The sequence below is a fragment of the Glossina fuscipes genome, unplaced genomic scaffold, assembly GCF_014805625.2.
Source record: "Glossina fuscipes isolate IAEA_lab_2018 unplaced genomic scaffold, Yale_Gfus_2 0, whole genome shotgun sequence".
Taxonomy (NCBI): domain Eukaryota; kingdom Metazoa; phylum Arthropoda; class Insecta; order Diptera; family Glossinidae; genus Glossina; species Glossina fuscipes.
Window position 1 is genome coordinate 24,310,222 of NW_023998414.1, and position 6,794 is coordinate 24,317,015.

The 6,794-nt window shown below is 32.0% G+C and overlaps 1 long non-coding RNA gene across 1 annotated transcript; it reads right to left on the reverse strand.

The window, feature by feature from the left end:
* Positions 1-5,434: 5,434 nt before the first annotated feature.
* On the reverse strand, positions 5,435-5,698 carry LOC119644593. Its single transcript, XR_005248539.1, has 2 exons — positions 5,551-5,698; positions 5,435-5,490 (listed from the first exon to the last, which is right to left on the reverse strand). It is a non-coding gene; the product is annotated as an uncharacterized LOC119644593 (long non-coding RNA).
* Positions 5,699-6,794: the final 1,096 nt, after the last annotated feature.

A 6,794-nucleotide genomic window follows, 5' to 3' on the forward strand; every position in this document is an offset into this window, starting at 1 on the left:
AACTTACCGTTGTTTCTTTGTTTATGTTTATGTTTTTTTTTTTTTTTTTTTTTTTTGCTTTTTTTTTTGCTTTTTCAGTTTGCCTTCAGCGAATTAAGACAACTGTTTAAAGAACAATTGTTGTTTTCGCTGTTTTGCTGATGTCTAATGAAACAAAATCATGTTAAGCTCCTTATGCTGTATATATCTCAAACATATTTAACATAGATGGCAGCACTGTCATGGATGTGTATTCATCTCGTTTTCTTATTCTATTATTTTGTTCTTTCTGCTTTTATAATATTTTATAGAATTTTTCTTCATTTTTTATTTATTTTTTTTTTTAATCAAAACACAAAGAATATACAAACTTTTTAAATTAATAATTCGTTGTAACAGGTACCTGAACTATATGTGTGCCTTGTAGCGATATCAACGCACTCTTAAAAAACTTCTTTTTCTAATTGTGGGCGTATCATTTATACGATCTATTAGTTGTCTACCCGAATCATTTATACTATTTTTCAAACAAATGCCTGCTATCGCTAGAAAATTTGCCCGCTCCCTTACCTATAACCCCACCGCAGTCACAACGCACATATAAAGCTTGGTTGGTGTAACTGGTTAAATAATTCAAGTTTTTCGACTTTCTATCTCAATTGCAGTGAATGTGAGTCCTATTCAACGACGGACGGACTGGCGTAAAAAAGAACTTAACTAAGTCGCTTAGGAATACGCATGATGTGAGGATAGACAAATCAAATATCCTTCGATGATGGCGAAATGAGGTGCGCTTATTCCTTTCGATTCAAAAACTCCCAATCACCTTCTAATCGCAAGCAGAAGGAGACCATATAGCTACCTCTTTAGGAAGATGATTTCAAAATTATTATATGAGAAAGAAATTTAAATGAACTTCCCTTGGACTTTAGCTTTTCGATTCGAATTTCGTTTACAGGTATTAACGGAATCTATTAAATCTCCGTAATTAGCCAAATAGTTTTTATACTTCTATCAGTTGGTCCGATGTAAGAAGCATCAGATTTTCGCCCAAAAACGAGCACACTTCTCTTCGTTGTTTAACTCTTCAACTATACTAAAATGACATCTTACACCTTTCCTTACGCAAAACCACAATTTTCATACTATTATCACAGACTATAAGGTGCCAATGATAAAGCTCTTTAAGACTTTTCACTAATGATTGCTTTATCGTTAAAAAAAAAAAAGAAAAAGTGAAAGGGGTGAGATAGGAAGTCTACAGCCCCTTTTTAAAAAGAAATTTTCTCATAAACACACTTTGCTATATATACATATATATATATATATTAATTCCCAGTGACGTCATATCATTACTATTATTAAATCAAAACTTAATTCAGTGAATTAAGTCGAACTCATTGAGTCTATTAGCGTTACGTTAATGAATGAATGCATGAACGGAAAAGAATAAAGTAAGAGAGCGAGCGAGAGAGAGAGAGAGAGAGGGAAAAAAGAAATACATTCTTTAACCATCAATACGCTTATGCTGTAATAAATGCAAGACCATGAAAACTAATGCAGTAATGAAAGCAATTAACATGCAATACGATAATTAATTCTGTCTGCGTCTCATAAGTTGAGCAGTGAAGTTCAATGTAAATAATATCGATATGTTATATAAATATTTATGATTTTTTTTTAGATTTACTATGAAAAAAACACAGATTACTTTTTTAAATCGCCCGTGGAAGATGTGTGTGTATGCGTATGCGATTTGAAAGAGAATAAGGTATCATTCAATAAGTTCCAGGATTTACAAACGAAAGTTTTTTTTTTCTTTTCTTTTAACAAGTAATCTAGACTTTTTTAGGAAATCCTTCCTTCATTCCTTAAGTTTTATATCATCTCGATGAGAGTGAGTTAAGTGATCTACACTTTTGTTATTTTCCATATAACGGAAAAATTCGAATTTCCTGCTTTTTGATAAGAACAAATATCGTTAAAAGTGAACAATGACTTAAAAGATCGTATGTGACATTACTTTCCCGCCGAAAGCATGAATTTGTCAAAAGTTTGTTAATGAAAATCAGGCCATATAGATACCGTCGATGTTAAATAGAGTCAATACGCAAAAAGATGGTTCCATCAAAAAATCTTGAAAAAATCGTGAAAATTATTTTCGATAAACGAGCAGTGCAACTGCAAACGATTGCGGGCATCCTAGAGTTATCAAAAGGCAGTTTGGAAGTGAAAAGAAAGTTGGTTTGGGTAGTGGATGAAAATGGTTTTGCTGGCAGTGAAAAAGAAGTGCTTCACATTAGAAGCCTTTGGCTACAGTGGTTAAATTGCATGAATTGAATTTTCAATTGCTATTCCGTTCATCGCATTCTTCAAATGTAGCTTGCTGCTTGCAAGTCTCAAACCAGGTCTCCAGAGAAAAGATCAAATGAGCCAAATGATGAAAACATTCCGGAAATTGAACAATATTTTCGGTTTCTTGACAAATCGTTCTATAACGAAGCCAGGAAATATTAGAGAAACCTTGGACCGAGTAGACGAATAGGCAAGGGATCGCGACTCAATGGTTGCATTGCAGTTGCAATGCAGCCTTTAAATCCATACTATGTACGTTTATTTACATAATATATAGATAGTAAATAAATAAATAAAGACGTATTTTGCAAGGAGGTTAACGTTTTTTCGTACTTAGCCCTGAGACTTATTGACCGATGTATTAGGAAAGCAATTCAATTTCGGATATACATTTATTTATTTTTTTCGCGTTTATTTGAAAAAAAAAAATAATAATAATAATAATAATAACATGAGAGAATAAATATTCAATGGATTTTAATCTACTATCCTTCAAAGCAAATTGGAAAATAATCGATATTTATTTAAGGACGGAAACCACAGTAACCGCGAAAAAAGAGCGTTTCATGGACATGCTTAAATCGACTCAGAACTTGATGCTGATCAAGAATGTATATACGTTGTGGGGTCTCCGAAGCTTCCTTGTGAGCGTTTTGACAAAATTTGTAAATACAGCTTATCCTTCGGTGATGGGTATAAAAAAGAATGTGGATTGTAGCTCTTTTGTGGACAATTTTGAAAGATCCTGATCCGAGGAAAGCGGGTTAGAAGATCTAAAATCTGCTGTAGATATATTTTTATTATTATTTATTATTTTGTGATCATAACTATGTCTTTTCACCATCAAATATTCTTCCCTGACGATTCTGTTGCATCTGTCAAGGACAAAATTGCACATTTTACATTCTACGTTTTTGAAAATGACAGCGAAAACAGCAGGAAAAGTATAAATCTATGAAGCAGTTCACAGTCGGCTGCAAAAACTGCATCTTTAAATTTCTTCGCAGAACGCACTGTAAACTTTCATATAACTGTCCGCCTCATATATACCCAATGGTCGTTTCTTTAAGGTAAGTGCTTTTGCATGCACATAAAGATCTCGTTTAGCGTATAAGAAAAGTTAAAAACCAATAGCAAGGATATTCGGATCTAGCCTTTGAGTAAGGATTTATTTGAGTCATGTAACATTTTTTCGAAGCGCTTGGAGAGGAACTTGAGATTTCAAGGAAAACAATGCTCTCTCAGTAATGGATATTTATTCACATTTATTTCAAAAGCTTCCAAAAAAACGCATTAAGCCATTAAAGGAAAAAAAATTGTGAAAAATGTACAGTGGTTTTTAATTTTTGGAAAAATGTCCGCAATTTATCTCTAAGCGGAACTTTGTAGACAAAAATTAAACTTGGTTGCCACGCCTCAAACCGGAAATTCCGTCTTCGACATTATTCAACGACGTTAAGAATACCACTTACCTATTAAACCAAAACTCGTCTTGAAGATATATATAAACAATTTTGGAAAAAAAATTTCGCTAACTAAGTACGAAATAACTAAGGATTTCTGTTTTTAGACATTTATTCTATGAATATGGTGTTTTTTCCTACATAAAACATTTCTATGGGTCACAGAGATTTCTGCGGATGCTTTCATTTCAGCTTTTACTTCATTGCGTCATATGTTTGACAGATGTGTGAAAGGGGGGAAAAAAACTGCGAAAAGCATCTGCGGTAATTTCGCATATAATAAGGTATAGAGGCAATGATTTCACTTGATGTATGCCCTATTTCAGAAATGCGTTACGTCTGGAAAGTACCGGGAATATATATGCGCATAAATTTTATACATCATCCTTAAGCTTTATACAATCTCCATTGTAACAGATTTATTTGAAACGATCAACTTTTGGTCAAGTTCAGCCAGGAGAATTTTGCGGACCTTCGATAACTTCTTTATTTCGCTAGGCAAAGCGAGGGATACGATACTCGTTTGACAAAATTTTTGAGTTCAGCTTTAGGGAAACATTTTGTTCATTTATGGAAGAATTTTTCTAACCCAAGATATTAAGTACGTTTCTATGGACGGACTCACGAGATATATAATGATCTTTGTAAAAGTTTTGCAAAATCTCTGCTTACATCTTGTGGATTTCTTCTTCAGTGGACCCCGTTAATGTAAATTTTTTACTACCTCATAATACTTTTTGTAAGCTCACTACTACTAGTATGCCTGCGTTTGTATTAGATCATCATAACTGTAGGCTTTTTGACACAAAAATTGAATTCTGCTCTCAGTCAAAAATCGAAAATCGAACTCAAGCACAGGCAATACAGTTGTTGTAAAAAAAAAAAATAATTAAAATTTCTATCACCATACTACTGTCGAGAACGTCAAGCTAATTAGGGCTTTTGGATAGATGGATTTTGAGATGAATTTTAGGAAAAGAAATTTTTGTTTCTTCACTTTTCTCTTTTTCCTTTAATCGCGCAACAATAAATCGAGTATGTTACGAGTTCACGGAAAAGCATCTACATATATAACTGTTAGTGTCAATAAATGCAGTTTTTGAATTTAAACCAATTAATAATTATCAACGATTACGTATAAAATATTATGTTCGTAACAAGAAATTCTGTAAAACTCTTATGCCGGTGCTTGACAATTTATGTGCATTTCGCGGAACGTTCTTTGGGTTTGCTTGGTATTGCGATAGACGGGCAGAGGGTAACGTTTATTTATTAAAAACGAGACTTGAAAATGGAAATATAGAAATTAAGATCACCGTTTATCACTCCACAAACTCGTTCCTTAGCTAAGGTTGCCGGTTGCCTAGTTAAACTGCTCTGATCTTTTGTTACGTAGTTTAACAAAAACACTGAACCTTCAGGATATCAATATTGATATATGTAATGTTATCTTAATTTTTTTAATCCAAGATCGTATATTCTGACGTTTATAACTAATTAAAGCTATCTGTTTTGTTAGGCTTAATACTTTTTCACACTATCTAATATTAATTATCTTTTTTCAATTTTTCAAAGCATTTATGTACAATTAGTTCTCTTAATATTTCATTTTTTTTTTTTTTTTTTATTTTCTTTTACTTTTTTCATTTTTCATATAGATTTGCATTAGAATTGTGTTGTTCTGTCACGAAAACTAAAAATAAAAAGCAAATCTCGCAGAAGACAACAACAAGAAAGTGACAGACACACTTACGCATAAACGCTGCGTAAAAACTTCGATACATATGTGCATATATGCAAGAAAATCAAGACAATCTCTAAATTCTGCACGCACTTGCTTGCTTGTTTGTGTTTAGCTGAGCAGCGATTATATGATTTTTAGTGAATTTTCATTACTTTTTTTTTTGTTTGCAAATTTTTGAATTCTTGATTATTTTTAATAAATTAATTCTTGTTTTTTTTTTTTTTTTTTTTTTTAGCTTTAATTTATTTGCATTAATCTAAGAGACTTTTATATGAATAAGAATTCCTTATCACTTCCGTTAGCTGATGGCAAAATGAATACTTCATTTTCTGTCAGACAGAGTTCTTCTTTTGTTTTTATTTATGCATTAAACTTAACCGTATCCGATTTATTATTACCCATCCACTTTGAAATTTACGAACAACATATGTATACCCGCTCATGAATCACACACACCTTTCCGCTTTTAAATGAAAATAATGATTGAGAGGAGATTATTTTGAATGCTCTTTGCTTGGCATCGCTGGGATTGTTGTTATTGTAAAATTATGTTTGCTCTGAGTGAAATTTCTTTGATCACTTTAGCACCACTAGGGAATTGCTTGCATTGTTATTGTAATTTTATTTTACTCTCGCTGAGTTCTTTGAATACTCTTTACATTGCCGGACTCACCCGGTTCGCGTACAAATAACAACATATATAACAGAAAAACACACATACCCTCAAGCATAACAATATAACAAAACATTTTCTTTTATGTTTTTGGATAATAATTTCCATTTAAATTAAATTTTTATTCGCATTCTCTTAAGGAACATTACGAACACCTTCTCTTCCATTCAATTTTTTTTTTTTGGGATTTATTATAATAAAAACTAAAAAAAAAAAGAAGAAAACGAAGTTCTTCCAAGCAATAACTGAATCAACGTTTGTTCATGTATGTATGTTTAGCGTCTTCTTTCTCAATTTTCGTTTCTTCGGGAGTTGTTATTGCGTTTAAATATATTATATGCGCCTATGCATGTACATATTCATGTATCTTTCATGCCTTTCTGGTTTTTCATTGCGTTTTCATTGTTTTTGCATAGTTTTGTTTTTGTTTATTTTTGCTTTTGCATCATAAAATATTTCATTCATTTTCACTTGATAATACGCTCTTGCACCTTAAAATATTTGAAAAACTATGCACACTTAAAGAGGCTCTCTCCGCTTTTTACTCTCTTTCTGCCTTTGATTTTAATTTCTTAAGATA